General features: G+C 44.7%; 2 protein-coding genes across 2 annotated transcripts in view; one reads left to right on the top strand and one right to left on the bottom strand.

The window, feature by feature from the left end:
• The window catches only part of LOC140420588 (uncharacterized), a 282,147-nt gene that overhangs the window by 149,393 nt on the left and 107,708 nt on the right, over positions 1-25,046 (top strand). The window contains exon 2 of the transcript XR_011946462.1: positions 6,018-6,356. The gene's annotated coding sequence lies outside the window, so the exon portion shown is untranslated. Of the gene's footprint in view, positions 1-6,017 lie in introns of the transcript that reaches the window.
• The window catches only part of LOC140420604 (uncharacterized), a 139,412-nt gene that overhangs the window by 93,906 nt on the left and 20,460 nt on the right, over positions 1-25,046 (bottom strand). The window lies entirely within an intron of this gene.

The raw sequence follows: 25,046 nt of genomic DNA, 5'->3' as shown, positions 1-25,046 counted from the left end.
TGAGCAGCGTGCAGAAGACGAGCACCAGAGCGGAGCTCCAAGCTGGGGCCACCACTGTTATCATTGTGCACCCATGTGGATGTCTGCCAGCCCCTGTCCCCATCCCCTGCATGCGGTGACCAGCACACAGCCCAGCCTCGACCCCATGCCCCCAACACCACAACCCATTGGAGACTGCCCGCAGCAGCATTCCTATAAGCCGGTCACGGCTGTTGGGGTCATCTTCCTATGATCGGGATTGCCACAACCGATCGCTCCACGACCCTCCCGACACCTTCCCATGACCCACACATGGGTCGCGTTGGTCGCTGAAGGAAACCGACTGGTTCTGATAGGTAAAAAGGTTAATTAATGATCCTTTGATTGTAGATTTTTTAAAACTCAGTTCAAAAGTCATTTTAAAATGAAATGAAATGAAAATCGCTTATTGTCACAAGTAGGCTTCAAATGAAAAGCCCCTAGTCGCCCCATTCCAGCGCCTGTTCGGGGAGGCTGTTACGGGAATTGAACCGTGCTGCTGGCCTGCCTTGGTCTGCTTTCAAAGCCAGCGATTTAGCCCTGTGCTAAACAGCCCCTGGATTCCATCATGACAGTGCAAAACTGTACAAATTTAACATCAGTTTACAAAGCACACAGCTTGCAGAAATAAGTAAAGCGAAGGCACAGCATTTGAAACAGTTTGCAAATGAGCTAAGCAAATGCCACATTTCTACTGACATTAAAGTTCATATGAGCCTTCCATTGTTGGAAAGAAGGAATTATAGGATAACGCGCATACCAGTCCATGACAAGAACAGATTTTGCATACCAACGCCCACTAAAGAATTCACAGATGCAACATGGCTGGTAATTCTAAGTTAATGTTGCATATTGAAGGTTGACAACCCAATTATCGAACCAAATGTATTGAAGACTCATCCAAACCAATCAGCATGTTACAAGGGCAGGAATAGATTGACTTAGGCTGATAACAAATTCCTTAAAGGTAATAGTTTTAGGCTATTATTTCATTCTAGAATCATCTTATACTTTTGCCAAGCTATTTACTATCTTTATTTCGTATTTTCATATTTTCATTCTACTTCTAATCTGCACAGCTGTTTGCTTCGAGCAAAGAAACCATTACTGTATTTTGAATTCCAAGTCATTTGTAAATTACTAAGTATAATCATCACAAGTAAAGCTTTCAGCAGGGGCCTGAATTGAGAACATTTTGATTTTGTACCCACAAGAAGATTACTCTCTTTATAATCAATAGATACCAATAAAATTTCATTTTGCATCCGAGAAGTCTAGTGCAAATTTCTGCCTCGTTAATTGTATAGGAGAATACAGTAACACAAAGGCACTCTTCATCAGTCGGGACCCTGAGTTTGAAAAACCCTGCCATAACTTAATGGTACAAGAAATAAGGGGGCACAGATTTCAGGTTTTGCAGAAGAGTTATATCTCTATCACAGCATTGTCTTGATGGGCTGAATAGCCTCCTTCACAGCCCCATGATTGTGATGTAAAGAGAAAATTTTCAGCTGTACCACTCTCTCTAACCCCCCCAAATCACTCTTCTCTGGTGCCATTCTCATAAATCTCCTCTGCATTCTCTCTGAGAACGTTATATTTTCTTAAAGTGTGGGGCCCACAAATAGGGTTCCATTCTAGAGGGATAGAATTGAAAAGCAGGGAGATTATGTTCAACTTGTTTAGAACCAGGGTTAGACTACACTGGGAGGACTGTCAACATTTGTGATCTCCATTTAGAAAAAGGAACTAGAGGCACTGGAGAAAGTTCAACAAAAATTCATAAGAATAATACCAGAACTGAGAGCATTTAACCCTCAGGAAAGATTGAGGCTGCTTTTCTCTAGAAAAGCGAAGACTGAAGGGTGACGTGATGGAAATCTTTCAGATGATGAAGGAGGTCAATAATCCAATAGGGATTTGATGAGAAACCTCTTTACCCAGTGAGTGGTGAGAATGTGGAACTCACTACCACAGCGAGTGGTTGAGGTGAGCAGCATGAATACATTGAAGGGGAAGCTCGATACATACATGGGGAGAAAGGAATAGAAGGATATGCTGATGGGGGAGATGAAGAGGGGTGGGTGGAGGCTCTTGTGGAACATAAATACTGACAGAGACCAATTGTGCTGATGCGCTCCAAGGCTCAAAGAACATCAGACTAATGAAGATTTTGACCAATGGATGAGCGAGTTATTGACACAAAAAGAAGCCATTTTGAACTTGCTGTCTCCAAAAGAGAATCCAAAATGTTGGAGTCTGGGAAATGAACTGAAAAATGAAGCTCCGCCTACAACTGAGCCAGAAGAATAGAGTTTAAATGTGGGCTTGACCGGGACATTCCCTTTGGATTGAAACAATGGGGAAACTACACACATGGAAGAAAATAAAGTTCAAAACTTGAACTCTGAACAGACTATTCGAAACTGAACTTGAAAACTCACATCTGAGCAGCAATGAGGACTCTCCTCTCGCAGAAGGAACTTTGGACGATAATTATTGTAAGAAGAAAACTTTCAGAAAATATAGCAAGCAATAATGTTTTCCATCTTAAGTGAACTGTGATTCCTGGACATGGAATTCAGCAGTGTGCTGTTAGCAAGATGGACTTGTGAATGTGAAGGGGACAATGGAGGGATTATTATGTCTTTAACAGATTATCAGATATTTAAACACAGGAAAACATAGGAACAGGAGTAGGCCATTCGGCCCCTCGAACCTGCTCCACCATTCAATAAGATCATGGCTGTTGTTAAAATATACAGAAGGGTGTAAGTTGTAATATTCTAAATGGGGTATTACGAGGGTGATACATTTTCATTTCTTCCTGGGGAAGATGTTGTGAAGATCTAGTTTCATGATTCATGTTTAAGAAATATAACTTTTAGTTTGGGAATTGGATTTTTTTCAAATTTAAGATAAATGGAAAACCTGGGTTGAGAATCTTACAGAAACACCCTCAGGGAATTCGCAATCACCCATGTTGACTTAAGAAGTCAAAGCTGGAAGGGTAAGATCTGTAAAAGGGCAGCTGAGCTCTTTTTGCTGGAGACCTGGAGACATCGGGTCTGACAATTACTGCCCTGTCTTTGTCACAGAGGTGAATTCGTCATGCAGACCTCCGGGTCGAAAGGTATGGTTTTTGAAGCTGAACGCTTTAAACATCTGTTGGACATCCCAAAGAGTCTGTGTTGCCATGGGGATAAGTGATTCAGGGTGGAGCCTTGGTTTGAATTCTGGGTGTTTCTCATGGAAAGCTGGCAATCTGCAGTTCGCTTGGAAGTAGTCAGCTGTGGGACCAGGAGCTGTGAGACCAGAAGTCAAGAGGGCCGTGAGGAACCAGGGGTGTTGCTAATGTTTAAGTCTTTTAGCGAGAAGGTAGTGAAGCCACGTTGGACTGAGAGGTCCACAATTTTGAGGTATTAAAGGAAAGTTGGAGGGTTGTTCATCCGAAAGCTAATGGAAGGACCTCCATAAAATCTTGGCTAGCAGGGGCACGATGGGAATTCCAGATATTATTGACATCACTGTCTATATTGCAGCCACATATTTATTTATCTGCGATCACATAATCTCACCTCACAGAAAGAGGCAGTTCGGCCCATCGTGCCTCTGTTGGCTCTTTGAAAGAGCTACTTAATTAGTCCCATGATCCTGTCCTTTCCCCATGAACCCTGCAAACTAATCCCCTTCCAGTATTTATCCAACTCCCTTTGCTGAATCTGCTTCCACCAGCCTTTCAGACAGTGCATTCCGGATCACAACACCTCATTGTGTAAAGATTTATCTTTCTCATTTCCCCTCTGGCTTTTATGTCAATTACCTTAAATCTGTGTCCTCTGGTTAACAATCCCTTTGTCAGTGGAAACAGTTTCCCTTTATTTATTTGAGGTAAACCAGTCATGATCTTGTCCAAATTCATTTAAAAGAAAGGTCCTGAACAGTCCCATTGTTCTGCCCATGGAACAATTTACATAAAAGCTTACATTCAATAAAATTAACCCAGTGACAGCAATGAGCAATTGTCTGCTTAAAACAAGCCTGATTCCAGATTGGGTAATGCTCATTCACGTGTTTAAAGTGGGTTTCCAGAACGGTCTTGAGCTAAGTTGGATTCTAGTCCTGGAGATACTGAATGTCCCTGGGGCAATTTTGCAAAATGACTGTTGGCTCACGAATAGGAGGAAGATTCACAGATCCACATTGAATGGTCGCAAATTCAGGAGATGAAAATCACTTGTGTCTTTCATCAGCATACTATCTTTAAAAAATAAATACGGATAAATATTTACTATTTCAGAGTCCTGTCTTGCCTTTCTTTCAAATTGAAGCATTTTAGAGGGTCAATTTGGAACTGAGTAATTGGCACCTGTAACCAAATTAAACTGAGCCTAAATATTAATTATATACCCCTTAAAATCTGACAGAGAAAGATTCACGAGGATGATACCAGAACTGAGTTACAGGATAGATTGAACAGGCTGGGGATATTTTCTCTGGGAAAGAGAAGGTTGAAGACTGACCTGATAGTGATTTTAATGGGTGTGATGGGGTTGACATCATCAAGTCATGACTGATCACAGGATATAAATTCCAAACTGACAGTTCCAGTTGTCACAGAAAATGCTGTCGGCCACACACTCCTTTCTCCCTATTGATTTTAAGACTAATTAATCCCACTATTCGCCCCCAGTTCTCATCCCCTGAAGGTGCTGATTATCGGGTTCAGTTTCACTCTCACCTATTATCCTCCCCAATATGTTAGCCACACTGGGTTCCGTATGAATAATGGCGGGTATAACTCCCACAATCCCTCACGCTCGGGAAACTGCTCTATCCGCCGCGCAGGCGTCTCGGGATGCGCATGTCCAAGGGAGATGGAAACTGCGCATGTGTGGAAGTTTCCCCCCCCCCCCTCAAATCGGCTGAGATGTTGACCAATGGGAAACTTGGAGGACCGGAAGGACTCTGGTCCTCCAGCCAGAGTGCGGCCTTTCTTGAGGATGAAGATTGAGTAAAAGACTAAAACGTCCTCCTGTCTCCAACATCTGTGAGTAAAACACTTTCATTTCTCCCCCTTTCCATTTCTTTTCTCATTCTCACCTTCAATTGGTCACTTGCAGCAACTGAAGGGAAAGGAAGTGAATCCAGGGAGGGTGCAGACTCTGCAAAGCTTGGCCCAGGTCTCTCTCTCTCTCTCTCTCTCTCAAAGACATTGACATCCTTTCCTCCCTCAGCTTGACACATTTATTTGTCTGACTAAAAGGATGGTCTCTTTCCTGATGTTCACAGTTAAAAGGCTGCTTTCCGAGGAGGTGGCTGACAGTAAATTAATATCAGACAGAGAAATATCCAGTATTGTTATATTATGCAGATTAGATATATTATTTATGGTTCTGTAATAAAGTACATTTATTATTTCTAGTTGTGTAACATTGTATTGTCGCTACATTTTATATTTCCAGACACAGAGTCATTGAGTCACAGAAGCAATCCATTCTGTAACTGACAGGAGAAATGTTTGTGATTTTGTGAAACCTGTTTTTGATGTATCAGCTATTTAAAGTCGAATTTATCACGTCTATTCAAATATTGGTCATGCCAGTGATGCCGCTATCTTAAGAAGGATAAATAAATTCAGAGTGTTGTGGATGTTCAGTCACTGAGTTTGTTCAAGACAGAGAATAGAGGAATTTTGGATATTTTAGGAATGAACGGACTTGGGGTGAGCGCAGGGATGTGAAGATCAGCCGTTATCTGATGAAGTGACAGAATAGTCTTGAGGGGCTGAATGGCCTCCTGCTGTTCCAGTTTCTCATGTTCTAATGTTATAAGAATTATCAGGAGTAAACAATGGCGACAGAAGGAGCGGGGGAAGTGAGGGTGCATGGGGAGGATTACAGTCAAGATGGGAGAACAACTGAATCAAATATAAAATGGTCTGTTCTGAATTTCTGTCCTGTACTGACAGTGATGACTTTTGAAAACACCTTTTACAGGATGTTCGAAGAGGACGATTTACAGACAGAAATCTCAAACCAAATGTCAAGATATGGCATTCACTCAATTCATCAGGATCTGAATCTCAAGGGTGAATTTTTGTCTCTTTTGTCGGCTTCAAGATATTTAAAATTTCAGTGTGACTGGAAAAGCACTGAGACGCACACACCTGAGTGGGAGTGTTCCAGTGCACTGACTGTGGAAAGAGCTTTAACCAGTTATCCAGTCTGAAAAAATCACAACGTTCCCAGCAGGGAGAGATTGCACCTTTGTTCGCTGTAAAGTCGAGGCTTCAATTGATCGTTCAACGTGGAGATAAACAAGGGCACCCACGCCATGGGGAAACCGTGGACATGTGGGGACTGTGGGAAGGGATTTTGTACCCCAACTGCACTGGAAACTCATCGACGTGGTCACACCGGAGAGAGGCCGTTCACTTGCTCTGTTTGTGGGAAGGGATTCACTCAGTTATCTCACCTGCAGACTCATCAGCGAGTTCACACTGGAGAGAAGCCGTTCACCTGCTCAGAGTGTGGAAAGGGATTCACTAATTCATCCAACCTGTTGGTGCACCAGCGGGTTCACACCAGGGAAAGGTCATTCATCTGCTCTGAATGTGGGAAGGGATTCAGTGATTCATCCACCCTGCTAACACACCAGCGAGTTCACACTGGGGAGAGACCGTTCACCTGTCCGGAGTGTAGGAAGAGATTCACTCAGTTATCCAATCTGCGGAAGCACCGACAGGTTCACACTGGGGAGAGGCCATTCACCTGCTCCGAGTGTGGAAAGGGATTCATTCAGTTATCCAACCTGCTAACACACAAGAGAATTCACACTGGAGAGAGGCCATTCTGTTGCTCTGGGTGTGAGAAGGGATTCACTGATCTATCCAACCTGCTGGCACATCAGCGAGTTCACACCGGGGAGAGGCCGTTTATCTGTTCTGAGTGTGGGAAGGGATTCACTCACTTGTCAAGTCTGCTAAGACACCAGCGAGTTCACAAGCGATGACAGGTTGGATTCTGCTGTTATTGCTGGTGTTAATCACATCCAGGACTGAACCATGTTCATTCTGACACTTGGTGAAGTGGGAGGGTCGCAGGGTTTCTTTCTGCTGGACTGGCCGGTCTCACAACTTTGCTTCCAGTGGGCTGATGCTTTTTGAGCCGAGGAGAGCACATTTCCCTGAAATGATCCACAAAAGCTGATGAAGGACATTTATTTTATCCTGGATAATAAATAGTGTTTTTCCTAACACTACAGGTAGATCTAAAATAAATATGTTCATAAGAAATGGGACTTTGAATTAATGATTCTTTTGAACGTATGTCTAGAAGTTTTACAGAATCAAGAGGAGGAGGGGGGGTTTAAACTAAAATAGTCAGGGGTTGGGAACCTATGTCAGGATTAAGAGCAGGGGGAATCAGAAACACAAGAAAAATACAGCAAAGAGAATAAAAAAGCAGAGAAACCAAGGGCCTGTATCAGATAACGACATTGTAATAAATAGTAGGGACCGGTCAAGGAATGTTAAAAGGACTATCCTTTTTTTCCCCATAAATTTAGGATACCCAATTATTTTTTTCAATTAAAGGGGAATTTAGCGTGGTTAATCCACCTAACCTGCACATCTTTGGGTTGTGGGGGTGAAACCCACGCAGACAAAGGAGAATGTGCAAACTCCACACGAACGCTGACCCAGGGTTGGGAGCGAACCCGGGTCCTCAGCGCCGTGAGGCAGCAGGGCTAACCACTGTGCCACCCAAGGTTTTGTACTTGAATGCTCAGAGCATTTGAAATAAAATGGATGCATTCGTTGTGCAGACGGATGTCAAGGGGTCTCACACAGCAGATTGCTAAATCAAAGGGCATAGGATTACGGGTAGTGTCTTGAGATGGATAGAAAGCTGGTTCGCTGGCAGGAAGCAAAAAGTTGGAATGAATGTTTTTTTCCGATTGGCAGGCAGTGACTAGTGAAGTGCCACAGGTACTATGCTGGAACCCCAACTGTTCACATTATATATTAATGATTTGGACAAGGGAAATAAGTTTGCAGATGATGCAAAGTTGGGAGAAGATGATCTGTGAGGAGGATGCAGAGATTATTCAGCAGGATTTAGACAGGCTGAGTGAGTGGGCATATGAATGGTAGTTTCAGTATAACCTGGATAAATGTTAGGTTAGCCACTTTGGTAGAAAAATAGGAAGGCAGATTATTATTTCAATGGGTGTTAATTAAAAGAGGTGGAGACTCAGTGAGACTTTGGTGTCCTCATGCATCAGTCGCTGAGAGTAAACGTGCAGGTATGGGGGGGGGGGGGAGAAAGAGGCAGCACCCAAAACACAGGGGAAATATATAATACAACAGGGTGCAGGGCCCACGAGCAGCACCCCCAAAAGAAGGGCAAGTTCTCCTGGTGAGGCCTCACCACCCTCACAGCGCTGGGACTATCCACTCCCCCACAGGTGACAACGGGGGGGGGTTCTCAAGCCATGAAGTTACCATGCTGGGCACGCACGGTGACACAGTGGTTAGCACTGCTGCCTCACAGCTCCAGGGACCCGGGTCCAATTCCAGCCTCGGGTGACTGGTCTGTGTGGAGTTTTCACTTTCTCCCCGTGTCTGCGTGGGTTTCCTTTGGGTGCTCCGGTTTCCTCCACAGTCCAAAGATGTGCAGGTTAGGTGAATTAGCCATACTAAATTGCCCCTTCGTGTCCAAAGGGTTAGGTGGGTTTACTGGGTTATGGGGATAGGGTGGAGGTATGGGCTTAAGCAGGGTGCTCTTTCCAAGGGCCGGTGCAGACTTGATGGACCAAATGGCCTCCTTCTGCACTGTAAATTCTGTGGTCTAATGATGCACTAACATAGACCACACCGGCAAGATGTAGAGCACAAATGTACAGCCTAACCGCACTGTGTCTAGAACGAGTTAAAGATGCAAAATGTTTGTTTCTGTTACCATGGCGAATCCTGTGTTATGTTTTTGTTATTATTATTACTCCTGTGTGGTTTTTTTCTCTCTGGGCAGATACAATTGCGCAGTCGGAGTGTGTGGATGATAAGTCTGTCTGTCATAAAATGAAAATCTTTCAATAAAAATAGTTTTGTTTTAAAGTGAGTGCCCAAAAGCTTGGCAGATGGAAGATGATGTAGGAAAATGTAAAGTTATGCATTTTGGTAGGAGAACTAAAGGGGCTGAGCATTATTTAAATGGAGAAAGACGGCAGAACACTGCAGCACAGAGGGATTTGGGGGTCCTCCTGCATAAATCACAAGGTTGGCATGCAAGTTCAGCAGGTAATTGCCAAGATACATTGGAATGTTGGCATTTATTTCAAAGGGAATGGAATATAAAAATAGGGATGTTCTACTAAAACTATACAAGGCAGTAGTTAGACCACACCATAAATACTGCGAGCAGTTTTGGTCCCTTTATCTAAGGAAAGATATACTATCATTGGAGGCAGTCCAGAGAATGCTCACAATGTCAATCCAGGGTTTGAAGGGATTTTCTGATGAGGAGAGATTGGGCCTGTACTAATTGGAGTTTAGAAGGATGAGAGGTGACCGTATTGAGACAGGATTCTCAGGGGGCTCGACACGATAGATACTGAGAGGATGTTTCCTCTTGTGGGAGAGCCTAGGACCAGAGAGCATCATCTCAGAGTAAGAGATTGTTGTGTTCTTTGTTTTTGTCCTTCAGGATGGTGAAGGTTGTAGTGTTAACAAAGAACAGCAAGCAGCGTTTAACAAACAAAGCTAATTTATTACACTACACTGAATTAGATTCGAACATATTACTAAGGAATTAGACAAGTCAAGATGACACTACACTTCTACAACACTAAATTATTCTATCAGTTAAACTATCTCACACCTACTCTGTCTGGTTCCCTTCCACTCTCTCCCAGAAGTCAAGGAGGCAAGTGATATTTATATGGTTGCTCTATGGCACCATCTAGTGAGTAGAGTAGTAACATTACATTAACCCTTTATGTGCTTTATAAAATCCACATATTGTGATAGCCCCCTTTCTTTGAAAAATTTGATTCTTGCATTCAAATTTACATACAGGCAGTGTAATGGCAATGTACAGTAATGAACATCAGTAAAAGTTATACGAGTTAAATCAGTGTTTTATAGTTCATAAATTGAGACGATCAGGTTTCTTCCTTCATCTCGTTGATGTTCTCAATCCAACTGTCATTGAGTCAGAATTTTTCTTCTTTTGATTCATATTTGCATCAGTAAGTTGAGCATCAGATGATGAAGTACTGAGTTTTAACCAATGTCCAGGAAACCTACTGTTGGAAAACAATTGTTGAGGTTGAATTGGAGTTGGAGGTTGCTTCACCTTCAACAATGCACGACGATTTCTCCTGAATATCGAACCTTCAGATGTTTTTGCAAGATAGGAATGTGGAGCTGCCTGACTTAAAACACGATCCACCTGTTGGATCTTGTACACGTCCACAATCTCCTGGAATTAGCGGAATCAGCTGTTTGGCTGACTTGTTGTAATACAAGCTTTGAGTTTGCTGCTGCTGTCTCATCTTGTTTACAATTGATTTATCATCAAGATTTGGTACAGTTAGGTTGGCAATGTTGTATGCGGCAGTCTGTTCATAAGAGGTTGCGCTGATGAAAGACCTGTTGATAAAGGAGCAGCTCTATAACTTAATAAAGCTAGCACAAAATCTAGTCTCGCCTCGTGTGCTTTCTTCAACAATTTCTTCACGATACCTACACCTTTCTCAGCATTCCCATTGGACCGGGTCCATTCCCAACTGTCGAAACAAGGCCCATTGTCCCTTTCGACGATCAATGTTATCCCGTGTCTAGAAAAAACATCTTCAGTTGCCTTGATGACTGATTTTGAACTTGAGTTTGTAAGTTTAATCACTTCTGGATAATTTGAGTAATAGTCAATAATGACGAGGTAACCTTTGCCTTGAAAGTAGAAAACATCTATTCCCACTTTAGAACATTGAATTGTACAATATTCATCATTGGGAATTTATCTTTTTGTTAAGCAGACTAGTTTCTTTGACAAATGTCACAATCAGAAACATAATTTTAAATGTCTGAATTTATACCAGGGCAATATACGGATTGCCTCGCGCGTCATTTACATTCCGCAATACCCTGGTGTCCTTCATGGATCTGGGTAAGAATCTGTCTTCTCAACTTTGTAGGAATGACTATTCTATCCAGTTTGAGGAAAACTCAATTTACCACAGAAAGGCCATTTTTAACATTTCTGAAGCAAGAACGGCTTGCATTTGGCCATCTATCAGTCATGTGATGAATCATTCACTGCAAAACTTCATCCTTTGCAGTTTCTTCTTTAATTAATCTTAATTTGCAATCAGAAACATGTAGTGTGTCAGCTAGCATGTCAGCTTGAGCTTCTATCACCTGCACAAGATCTGGAATCTTATCTTCATTTCAGTAGCACGTGATAATGTATCTGCAAGGATCAGAACTTTTCCTGGAGTATATACTGGACAAAAATCATATCTTCTTGGTCTCATTAGGATTCTCTGTAATCTGGGCGAATATCATTAAGACTCTTGTGAATTATTTACACACGCGCCTATGATCAGTCTCAATCACAAATGTAGGTAGACCATAAACATAGGGAAATATTTCAACACCCGTCACCAGACCCAAAACATTCTTCCTCAATCTGTGCGCAGCATTGTTCAGTGGGCATCATGGCTCGAGAAGCATATGCTACCGGTCTCCACAGATCATTTTGAAGTCTTCTGTAGAAGAACAGCTCCCATCCTGACTTGACTCGTGTCCGTCGAGATCTTTGTCTACTTTGTCGGATCGTAAAATGTGCGAAGTGGGGCTGAGGTCAGTGCGGGTTTGAGGTCGGACTTTTCCGTTTCATGTTGTGAAGTCCAAGAAAAAGAAATAATGTTTCTTGATCAATTGTTGTCCTAGACGAATGGTTCGGAATAAATTTGCCAAGAAATTTGACAACTCCAAGCATTCTCAAGACTGCTTTTTTGTCTGTCGTAACAGGCATTTTGTGGATAGCTTTAACTTTAGCACTGTCCGGTTGTACACCATCCTTAGATATGGGATCTCCCAAAAACCCAGTTTGGAAATCCCAAATTGACACTTGGATTTGAGCTTCAATCCATACAAATCAATGCGTCTTAACATTTGTAGTAGTCTGGAATTGTGCTCTTCTGGTGTTGCAGACCAGATGATAATATCATCGACGTACACCCGTACCCCACCAATACCTTCTGTAATGGTTTCCATTGCTCTGTGGAAATATTCTGATGCAGAGATGATTCCAAAGGGCATGCGATTTACACAATATCTTCTGTACAGCGTATTAAAAGTACAGAGCTTTCTGCTGGACTTATCAAGTTGTAGTTGCCAAAATCCTTTTGAGGCATCTAACTTTTAAAAAACTTTTCACGTAATCTTCTGTAATCTCTTCGCAATTAGGAATTGGATAGTGCTCGCGCCTGATATTCCAGTTCAGATCCTTTGGGTCTATACATCTTCATAGATCTCTATTAGGCCTTCATACGCTTACCATGGAACTAACCCAACCAGTAGGTTCAATTATATGATATTCAGTTTCTGCATACGGTCAAGTCCCTGCTTGAGACATTCTTTGAGAGGGGCTGGTACTCTTCTCGGAGGATGTATTACTTGTGTAGCATTTTCTTTAAGCTGTATTTTATAGGTAAACGGTAACATACCCAAACCAGTGAACACATTTGGAAACGTAGCAAGGATGTCCTGTATGTTATCTTGCTGTGAACTAACAGATCGATTGGCGCTGTGAATCCTTTTCACAAGATTCGGTGTTGTTAATAATAATCGCTTATTGTCACAAGTAGGCTTCAATGAAGTTACTGTGAAAAGCCCCTAGTCGCCACATTCCGGCGCCTGTTCGGGGAGGCTGGTACGGGAATTGAACCCACGCTGCTGGGTCTTGTTCTGGATTACAAGCCAGCTGTTCAGCCCACTGTGCTAAACCAGCCCCTAGCATCAACACCTAGTAGAGATGATTTATTGGCATCAACTATGTCAAATCGCACTGGCAGGTGGATATCATTGTTACTTACTGTTGGACAACACAACCCTCTTGTGCTGATGATGTTGCCACTGTAGTCCCTCAATTGGCATTGAGTAGCTTCAATTGGAAGAAAGAGGTGTGATACAGTGATCAAATTTGCATGAGCTCCAGTATCCAACTTGAAAAATATTTTGGACCCATTTACTTTCAATGATATGTTCCAATCTTTCTTACTATGAACAGATGATATCTGCTTTATGTCATTTTTCAGCATTATCAATCTTGTTGACTGCATCAACAAAGAATGTGTCTTCTAAATCGTATTGTTGTGCTTCAACATCGAAATGAGAACATTTTGCTTTGTTTTGCACACTTTGAATTTTCATGGCCTTGGTAAAAAAGTTTTTTGTATTAATTGGAGGCTTTTTTGTACTTGAACGGCACTGTGAAGCGTAATGATAAAGTTTGCCACAGTTTGTGGATAATTTCCCAATGGCTGGGCATTTTATTCCTTGGTGGGCGTGGCCACAGCGTGCACACATCACCAAGCTGCATATGTCATTTGTAAAATGGCTGCCAGCTGCAGCGCGTCATTTTTAAAACTGCGCCACAGCTGTAATGGCGTCAGCAACGATGTCTTCTTTCGCGCCTTTTTCCCGGGACTGTATATCTGCAGACTGACTCGCGGCAAGCTCACTCACTCGGCACAAACATATTGCATCTTCTAACGATACATTGTGCTGCCTAAGCAAATGCTCACAACGTTTTTCAATTTTAATGCCAAACACGATTTGGTTACTGAGGAGGGAATCAGTCTGCGCTCTTAAACGGAGACTCCATAGGATCCATCACCACCTCCAAAATATCCATCAGACCCTCCTCAATATCCATCGCCACCTCCACAATATCCAACGCCACCTCCTCAGTATCCATCGCCACCTCCTCAGTCTCCATCGCCACCTCCTCAGTCTCCCTCAATGAGCATCACTAAAAACATTTGCTCATTATCACATTGCTGTGTGTGGGATCTTGTGTGTAAATTAGCTGCTGTGTTTCCTACATTACAACAGTGACTACACTTCAAAAGTACTTCATTGGCTGTAAAGCACTTTGGGATGTTCTGTGGGTGTGGAAGGCGCTAGAGTAATGCATGTTTTTAAATTGAAGATTTGTTATCTGATCTTGTTATCTGGAACTTAATTGATTTCAGCCACCCCCAACTTACCATTTAATAAAGTCACTTTGGTTCAGACAAGACTTTAACCAATTAAGACAAAGGCAGAATTCTCTGGATAGTAAATTTTAAAATACGTTTATTAAATGAAAAAGGTTTACTGAACAACTTTAAGACATTGACTTTTACAACTTCATGCGGGTGATCAGTCTGTAGAAGTGTAACCCTCTCTGGCTCCTTCTTTGACAGTAATTCTTGTAGAATTCAGCCTCGGGAGTCTGGCTCCTACATTGACAGTAATTTCCTTGGAACTCGGCCTCGGGAGTCTTCAGTACTTGGCCAGCAAGGAAAACATTCGGAACCTCTACTTTTATCCCCAAAGTGACCATTATCTCACGTCAGAGGATAATTTGGTCACATTTGGGACACATACAGCAACCGACCTACGCCACAAACCTTGGCCCGAACCCAAACCGCCTCAGGATTTCAAACAAATACCTCCACCCTACCCAGTCAAAGGCCTTCTCTTGGTCCATTGGTACATTCACCTCTGGCACTCACCCCTCCACCTCCTCGCCCCAACAGGGTCATCATTATGTTTAACAACCTCCTACTATTGCAGGAGGGAGCTGCCTCCCCTTCACAAACCCCGTCTGATCCTCGGAGACCACCTCCGGCACACACCCCTCCAACCTTCTCACTAATACCTTTGCCAGGACTTTCACATCAGTATGCAGCAGCGAGATGGGTCTATAGGACCCGCTGTCCAATGTATTCTTCCCCTTTTTCAAGATTAGTGAAAACGACGCCTGCGCCATAGCCCGAAATCCCCCCCCTTCTCCGTCGGGAACGGCTTATAAAATTCCACCGGAAAGCCATCCAGCCCCGCCGCCTTACCTGACTGCATCGTGCCAATGCACTCCATCACCTCCTTTAGTCCTAACGGCTCATCCAGTGCCTGCTTCTTCCCCTCCTCCAACTCCAGGAAGTCCAGCCCATCTAAAACTGACTGGAACACCTCATTTATACTCTCCGGATCCGACACCATGTTCCCCCCCACTCCAGCTTCACCTGAAGAATTTCCCTGACCGCTGTCAGTCATCACAGTTGGTGGGCCAGCGTGCGACTCACCTTCCCCCCCCCCCCCCCCCCTACTCTGCACCCCCACTCCCTCTGCAGCTGACCCACCGCCCTTCCCATTGTCAACCGATCAAACTGCCCTTGTAACCTCCTCCTTTCCGCCAACAACCCCATCGTGGGGGCCACAGAATACCTCCTATCCTCCTCAACTATCTGGTCCAACAGTCGCCGATGCTCCTCCCTCCCATCTTATCCTTATGGGCCTTGGACAAAATAATTTCCTCCCGGACCACCGCCTTCAAGGCCTCCCAAAGCATTGCTGCCAATACCTCCCCATTCTGATTAAGCGCAACATAATTCTTAATCACCATTGCTACCTTCCCACGGAACTCCCTTGTTGGTCAAAAGCTCGGAATCCCGCCTCTACCCCAACCTCTGTGCCTATCCCGAACGAACTCTCACATCTCAATAGTCGGGGCGTGGTCCGAAATCACTATTCCCGCATATTCCTCACCTCCCACCCCCATCAGCACCGCCCGCACACTGGGAGCACTGTCAACATTTGTGATCTCCATTTAGAAAAAGGAAATAGAGGCACTGGAGAAGGTGCAACAAAGATTGACAAGAATAATACCAGAACTGAGGGCATTTCACCCTCCGGAAAGGCTGGGGCTGCTTTTCTCCAGAAAAGAGAAGATTGAAGGGTGACCTGATGGAAGTCTTTAAGATGATGAAGGGGTTCAATAATCCAATAGGCATTTGATGAGAAACCTCTTTACCCAGCGAGAGTGAGAATGTGGCACTCACTCCCACAGCGAGTGGTTGAGGTGAACAGAATTTTTAAAAGTTCAGTCATGGGATGTGGGCGTCGCTGGCTGGGCCAACATTTATTGTCCTGGAACTGAGGCCAATTCACAAGGCCCAAGTAGACGAGGACGGCAGATTTCCAGCCCTAAAGGTGAACCACACGGGTTTATGCGACAATCAACAATGGTCTAATCTTTAGACTTTTAATTCCAGATTTTTATTCAATTGAAATTTCACCATCTGTCTTGTGGGATTTGAACCGGGCTCCTGGAACATTACACAGGGCCTCTGGAATACTAGGGACGATGCCACTACGCCACTGCCTCTCCTGAATACATTGAATGGGAAGCGAGATATATACATGAGGGAGAAAGGAATAGAAGGATATGCTGATGGGGGAGATGAAGAGGGGAGGGTGGAGGCTCTTGTGGGGCATAAATACAGAGAGACAATTGAGCCGACTGGCCTGGCCCTGTGTTGTAGGCTCAATGGAACAGAGACAAATGTGTTTCTTTTCGTTCTACCCGAGGCGGTAGGACTATTTACTCTGCAGGATAAAAGTCCTGTCAGCCCACTGGAAGCAAAGTTGTGAGACCGGCCAGTCCAGCAGAAAGAAACTCTCCGACCCTCCCCCTTCACCAAGTGTCAGAATGAACATGATTCAGTCCTGGATGTGATTCACAGCAGCAATAACAGCAGAATCCAACCCCTGTCATCACTCGTGAACCCGCTGGTGTCTCAGCAGGTGCAATATTTTTTCAAACTGTGTAACTGGTTAAAGCTCTTTCCACAGTCACTGCTCTAGAACACTCTCACTCGGGTGTGTGTCTCTCTCTCGGTGCTTTTCCAGTCACACGGATGGTTAAAATCTTCTGAAGCCAACAGTTCGGGCAAACATTTCTCCTGCATTCAAAGGCCGATGATATTCCAATCCCAAAGAATCGAGTGACTTTGTCAGATCAAGACGTGATCTCTGAGATTTCTGTCTGTAATTCCTCCTCTTCTAATATCCTGTAAAAACAATTTACAAAAGACATCACTGTCAGTACAGGATAGAAACTCAGAACAGATAATTCTAGTTTCTATAGTACACGTTTCCTCTCTCATTCCCCTAAAGCTGTAAATCCCTGTCCCACACACACTCCCTCCATTCTCACTCTGCTGTATCTACTATTCACCCTCCCAATTCTCCTGAAGGTGCTGATTCAGGCTGATTGACAGATCCATGCTCACTGCTTCCTGTCCTGGATGTAGATATTATAACAAATAGGGAAGGGATTCACTCACTTATCCAACCTGCAGTTGGCCATTGGGCCCATCGAGCCTGCTCAACCATTCAATGAGACCATTTACCGATCTACCTCAGCACCATTTTCCCCACACAACCCCCATCTCACTCGATATCTTCAATATTGAGAAACCGATCATTCACTGACTTGAAAATACTTGATGACTGAGGCCCCACAATCCTCTGGGGTAGAGAATTCTAAAGCTTCACCACATCCTCGAGTGAAGAAATCCCTCCTCATCTCCGCTTTCTTTCCATTTTCCTGCAGGTTTCCCATAACCCTCGACTCCCTCGTCAATTGGAAATCTGTCCTGTGGAGGGCGACATAGTGGTGCAGTGGTTAGCACTGCTGCCTCAGTGTCAAGGACCCGGTATCAATACCGGTCCCGGGTCACTGTCTGTGTGGAGTGTGCACATTCTCTCCGTGTCTGCGTGGGTCTCACCCCCACAACACAAAGATGTGAGGCTAGGTGAATTGGCCTTTAATAGGCAAATGAAATAATTTACTTTACAATTTTAAAAAAGAAATCTGTCCCGGGTTTGGGGGGTGGAAACCACGTGGTGCGGGCGCCGGAGTAGCTGTTTTTCTGCAGGTTATGGTGCCACTCGCCCATAATGCGTCATTTATCTTGAATGCCCGGCACTCATCTACCGAATCCTTGAATTAATATTTGTTATCACGTCCCTGGAAGACTTCGGGATTGAGTTTGCTAAGATTATGCTGAAGAACATCAAGGAATTAGTCGATAAAAGAGCACAGGCAGATTCAGCGGGGCTGGAGTCGCCTTTTCAACATGGCGGCCTGACCCTCCGGAGGTCTCCCGACCCCGCGCTCTCCGGGGCTCTCTCGGAGGCTGTAAAAATGACTGCTGACATTCTCCGTGTTATTGACCAGAGACCAAGTGTGCTGACATTCTCGTGATGTGTCGGTGGGCGTGGAGCATTTATTCTCATCCCTGAAGCTTCCGGAGGCCTCAGAAAGCCAGTGTTACGCTCTTAATGCTCCTCTTTCTAGGGAAGAGGTGTCAAACGCCATGAAGGAGCTGCAGCCGGGTAAAGGACCGGGACCAGATGGCTGTGGGTGTGGGTTTTATCTAGGGTTTGAGGATTCATTGTTGGACCCGTTGGTGGGTATGTATTGTCACTCTTTTGACTCTGTGATGCTGCACCGACTCTTCGTGAGGCTAATATCTCTTTGATTCTGAAGGTGGGCAAGGACCCAGAGAAGTGGGTCTCTCATCACCCAATCTCTCTTTTGAATGTTGACTTGAAACTGCAATCTAAAGTTTTGGCGATAAGGCTGCAGGACATCCTTCCAACAATCGTGCGGGAGGACCAGACTGGGTTTATAAGGAGAAGATTTTCCAGTAACAACGGTTCGAATGTTGCTGAAGCTTGATGAAGTAAAGTGGGAGGAGCCCTGTGTACAGTATAAATGACAGGGACTGAATGGCCTGGTTCTGTGCTGTACATTCTGTGTGAAGAACTTGCATCACACAAGATTCCCCCTAAAATACTTTTTCTGAAGATTTGGCATTAGTGTTTTTAAACTTGGGTTGAGACAAAATGTTGTGGCATATAAACCATGCAGAAGTTCAGGGTGGCAATCTTGATGTTGAAACAGCACACACTTGGTGGCATGGTGGCGCAGTGGTTAGCTGTCCTGCTTCATGGTGTTGAGGTCCCGGGTTCGATCCTGGCTCCAGGTCACTGTCCGTGTGGAGTTTTCTCCCCGAGTCTGTGTGGTTCTCATCAAAAAGATGTGCAGGGTAAATGGATTGGCCACAATAAATTGGGAAAAAAAGAATTGGGTCCTCTAAATTTTTGTGAAAAATCACAGACCATCCGCAGCGGTGCTCCAGAATGGTTTACGGTCGTTGAATTTTGAGCTTCAGAGAGGGACTAGACAGGGCTGCCCTCTGTCCCCCTGGTGGTTTACATTGGTCACTGGACCCTTGCCGGGGGCTATTAGATCAGAGTCTCTGATATCAGGACTGGAGGGTGGCGTGAGGCAGCACAAGATCACTCTGTGTGCAGATGACAGGCTGCTGTTTGTGTCGATCCCCAGTGTTTCAGTCCCGGCCATTATTGGAGTAGTGGATAGATTTAATGACTTCTCTGGTTATATGATCAATTTTACATGGGCAGCGCTGTGGTTAGCACTGCTGCCTCATGGTGCTGAGGACCTGGGTTCGATCCCGGCTCAGGTTCACTGTCCGGAATGGAGTTTGCACATTCTCCCTGTGCCTGTGTGGGTCTCACCCGCATAACCCAAAGATTGCAGGGTAGGTGAATTGGCCACGCTAAATTGCCCCTTAATTAGTGGGGAGGGGTAAACCCCCTCCTCTTGCTAGCTTCCCCTTCAGATGGCACCCCCTTGGGATTTAAATATCTGGGAATGTCAATGACCCCCCTCTTTCAGACAGCTATATGGGACCAACTTTCCACAGCTGATGGTGACTATTAGGTGGGACCTTGCAGTGATCGGCTCTTCCAATTTCATGGCGAGGGAGGATCACCTTCATTAAAATGAATGTGTTGCCCAGATTGTTGTACCCTCTGCAAATGCTGCCGGTACTGCTGTCGACCAGTCATTAAGGAAATTAATGGAATGATTAGTACATTTATCTGGAATTTAAAAAAACCTTGCCTCAAGTTTGTGCAGCTCCAATTACCAGGAGCTAAGGGAGGGTTGGGTCTCCTGAATATCAGGTTATATCAATTGGCCTCTCATCTAAGTTCATAAGGGATTGGGTTAGGATAGACACAAGATCCATCTGGCTCGATATAGAAGCAGACCAGTCAGTTTTCCCTCTACAGGTCTTGTTGTTTGCTGGTGACATTAAGACAGGTTCTGCTAAGTGTGATAATCCTGTTATTATTAATACTCTCAGGAGCGTGGAGGTTGGTCCGCCAATTCAAAGGGAAATCTAAGTTGACTTCCACTGTCTCTCCTGTCCACCGCAGTCCAGACTTCCCACCCGGTCCCATTGACCATGGATTTGATACCTGGATAGAGGCATTTTGAGGCTGGGAGACATGTTCATCCTTTTGGCATACTTTTGTCAACAGTTTGACATCCCTAGACTGTCCTTTTTAAGTACTTACAGCTTAGAGACGTTATCTGTAACAAGACATCTTTGCCTCTTGGTTCCTCAATTTCCCCAGTGAAAAGAACCCTGAATTCTGTGGAGCCTAAACAATTGATGAGCCAGTTCTATGATGCTCAAAATTCCATATCCTGAATTTCAATGCTGAGATCCTCGTAGTCATGGGACTTAGCAGTCAATATTGATGTGGAGATACAGGGTAACATATAGGACGATGGCTGATGAAATTTTGAACAGCAATAATAGGAAGGAGACCCCGTTGAAGATACTACACAGCCTTCATTTGACACCCAGTCTTAGACACATGTTTGATCCTAATACATCCCCCCTCCCTTTCTCTACAGAGTAGTACTGCACTCCTGTATGCTTCACCCAATGCCTTTGTCTATGTATTTACATTGTGTATTTATTTATGCCCTATGTTGTATTTCCATGTATGGAATGATCTGTCTGGATTGTACGCAGCACAATACTTTTCACTGTACCTCGGTACACGTGAGAATAAATAAATCCAATCCCTGTGAGCCTAAAGTGCTTGCTCGTCGAGGGTGACTATATACATAGTCTATGGAGCTGCATCAAGATTCAATCCTATTGGTCAAATGTAGTCAGGGAATTGGAGAGAACTTTTGATCGAGCCTGATCCTGTATTTCTGATCCTGGGTCTCCCAGATGGGGAAATCACTGATTCGAATGAAAAAAGACGATATAAGACCAGAAGACATAGGAGCGGAAGTAAGGCCATTCGGCCCATCGAGGCCACTCCACCATTCAATTTTGGCTGATTTCAACTCCATTTACCCGCTCTCTCTCTATAGCCCTTAATTCCTCGAGAAATCAAGAATTTATCAACTTCTGTCTTAAAGACACTCAACGTCCCCGCCTCCACCGCTCTCTGTGGCAATGAATTCCACAGACCCACCACTCTCTGGCTGAAGATATAATACCCTGATCTTTGCTCCTGGATTAGCCACAACTTTCCCTCCATCCAAAACTGGCATGGGCTGGTTATGGAATGCATCCCGATGGAATTTTCAAAGTCTGTACTCCATTCCAAGTCTTATGTTTTCTGGAAGGTATGGGGCCCCTGTCTCAAATGCATCGGCTCCAATTCGCCTGACTTGCTTCTGGTCTTTCCATGAGCGAATTCAATTTAACTTATTCATTTGAATACCATCATATTGTTAGTATGTTTTGCAATGCTCTGATTGTGCAACTGGCAGTTATCCTCCTGTTTTTATATGATCTTACCCTCTTTCCTCAGTCACTGGTTATGATCCAATGGCCACGCTGCGCTGGCAGAACATCTCACCGTGGCACAGCATGGCTGATGAAACCCAGGAGACCCCGCTCCCAGGATCTACCTGGCTCGCCACGCCTCACAAGATTCAACGCGTTCTCGCAAGACAGTGTGATGTAAAACCCCACCCGATGTTGGCAAGATCACTTTTTGGCAAATCTGCATATTAGAGCAAGGAGTTAGCCCCACTCTAATGTGCATGTTGCCGAGGTACCTGAGGCTCTGGGATTCATTCCCTTCACCTCAGAGACCTTGGGTGAGCACTGGTCAGCACTGGTCCCCAAAAACGGGGACCAGATGGAGCAGCACTCATGGGGGTCACCCAGGGGAACCGAGGCACCCAAATGCATGCCTTTTGGACAGGTGGTGCCCTGGCACTGCTGGTGCCACCTGGGTAACAGCCTGGCACTGCCACGGTGCCTGTATGGCACTGCCAGTGGGAATGGGCACTGCCAAGGTGCCAAACTGGCATTTTCTGCATGCGCATGATCAGGCATGAGGTGTCCGGTGTGGGTCTTGAAAGAGTTACGAGGGGAGGGGATCGTTTTGGAGATCGAGGCACTCTTTAAAAATGATGTCCCGATCTCTCACTGCAAGGGGGAAATCCAGCCAGCTGAGCTCCCCAGTGTACAAAATGGGGCTATGTGTGGCCTTGGTCGCACGTTCCTGTTCCGGTCCCTTATACAACGCGAGTTGCGTTGAATAGCCATGTGTTTCTCAGAACTGAGTGGCAGGAAACGTACAGCTAAACACGCTTGCTAGGGGACTTTGTTCCCTCTTCGGAGAATCGCGCCCACGATATTAACAAGTTATCTGGTTGTTCAATTGATCCGGCATTTCATCTGGAGGCCCGATCCGGCATTTCATCTTGAGGCCCTGGTCCCTCAAATATCCTGTTCCGAATTAATTCTGCAACATGTTGTTGTATTTGTGCTGGCAATATTTCTTGTTCTGCTCTGTACCCATTTTCTACCAATTTTTCTGTCACTCTGTTGTGTTTGTTAAAAAATAGTTTTTAAAAAACCATAATAAACATTTGAAAAAATCTGTCCAATTTATCTGTGAAAATATTCACTGAATATTCAATGACCCTCCCGGCCTTCACTGGACCCGATGGAGGAGATTTCCAGAGACGAACAACCCTCTGAGGGAAGTGACGAATGGAAATATATAACGTAGCTACACTACAGTATTACAAGACTAGAAATGAAAACAAATGTACTTCATTACAGAACCATAAATAATATATCTGATGTGTACCATATAAACAGACGGTTCTCCATCCGATATTAATTTACTGTCCCCTTAAATGTCAGCCATCTCCTGGGGAAACCACCCTTTAATTGTAAACTGTAGGAAAGAGACCATCCTTTTCGCCAGACAAATAAATGTGTCAAGCTGAGAGAGCAAATGATGTCAATGTGTTTGAGAGAGAGAGAGTGAGAGACCTGGGACAACCTTTCCAGAGTCTGCACCCTCCCTGGATTCACTTCCTTTCCCTTCAGTTGCTGCAAGTCAGCAATTGAAGGTCCGAATGAGAAAATAATTAGAAAGGGGGAAAATAAAGTGTTTTACTCACAGATGTTGGAGACGGGCGGACGTTTCAGTCTGTGTGAAGCTCAATCTTCATTCGCACAAAGCCCGCGCTGATTGGCTGGAGGAGCAGAGTCTTTCCGGTCCCAACTCTTCCTATTGGTCAACACCTCAGCAGGCAGGTGAGAGGGGGTGAATTCTGGCTGGTACATGTACACCTGCCCCTCTCCCTTGGACATGCGCAGTCCCGGTAGAGAGAGGGAATCACCGAGCGGCTTCTCGCTCTGGCGGAGCCGTCAGCCGGTTTCCTGGAAACCTTGTCTCGGGGAGGTACAGGGGGAGGTGAATAACTAGTGAGGCGGGGCTCCTGTGTCGGCACCGAGTCTGCGCACTGGAACCATGAGACGTCACAATGACGCAGAGGGACATTCCCAGTACACAATGTCCCATTGGGGGCAATCTCACTGGTTGCAGAAAATAAATACTGCGGATTGGACAACAGCTCAGCACGTCTGGAGGTCAAATGCCCTCCCACCCCCACGTGAGTCGAGGTCCACCCCTTTATTGTCGCCATGAGTGGGATTGACCAATGGAAACTCACGGAAGACCGGAAGGGCTCAGGTCATCCAGCCAATCAGAATCTGGGGTTTGTCAATGGCTGCATAGCTTCCTGCCCAGGAAAGCTGTTACTCTTCTGCCTCTGAATGAAGATTGGCTCCCAACAGGCTGAAACTTCCTCTTGTCTCCAATATTTGTGAGTAAAACACATTATTTTCTCCCCATTACATTTATGCTCTTTTTCTGGCTTTCAGTTGTTCACTTGTTTAAATCCCCAGGCCCATATGAGATGTATCCAAGGCTGCTGTGGTAGTCAAGGGAGGAGATTGCAGAGGTTCTGACAATTTTCACATTTTCTCTGGCCCAGGAAGAAACCTTTCCCCTTGGTAGACCCGTCAATAACAAGGTGAAGGGCAGGGGATTTGAGGAAAATCATTTTCATCCAGAGGGTGGTGAGAATCTGGAACTCAGTGACTGAAAGTGTGGCAGAGGCGGGAAACCTCACAACATTGAAGTAGCATTGAGGTGTGCACTGGATAAGCCAAAGCATGCAAGGCTACGCACCAAGTGCTGGAAAATGGGATGATCATAAATAGGCGCTTGATGGCTAGTATAGAGATGAAGGGCCGAAGGGCCTCGTGCTCTACTGTAAAACTCTGATTCCATGAGGACAGAGATGTCTGGTGTTACCCAGATTAGATATATTATTTATGGTTCTGTCATAAAGTACATTAATTATTTTACTCTTGTAACATAGTACAGTAGCTATGTTATATATTTCCAGTCAGACTTCTAACAGAAGGGAAGGAGTCCATTGGACTTTTCGAATCGATGCCAAATCGCCAAGCAATTCTGTCAGTCTCGAGTGGGTCCCATTCTGTAAGCTAGCAGAGCCCATCCAATTTCATTTATAAATTATTGATCATCTCTGCTGATTACCCTCATCGGCAGCAAATTCAAAATAATGATCAATCACAACCCCCTGTATCTTAACCAACTGAAACAATCCAGAGCAGGTGTGATTAAACTCATCTTTAGCCCACTAATATAGACATATATCTGACTAGCAGCCTGCATGAAGATTTTCAGTCTCTTGTGTCCAGGACAGGAAGCAGTGAGCTTG

The sequence above is a fragment of the Scyliorhinus torazame genome, chromosome 5 (genome assembly GCF_047496885.1).
Source record: "Scyliorhinus torazame isolate Kashiwa2021f chromosome 5, sScyTor2.1, whole genome shotgun sequence".
NCBI classification, from domain to species: domain Eukaryota; kingdom Metazoa; phylum Chordata; class Chondrichthyes; order Carcharhiniformes; family Scyliorhinidae; genus Scyliorhinus; species Scyliorhinus torazame.
Note: the sequence above shows the minus strand (reverse complement) of the source record. Positions and strands in the feature narration are given on the sequence as shown.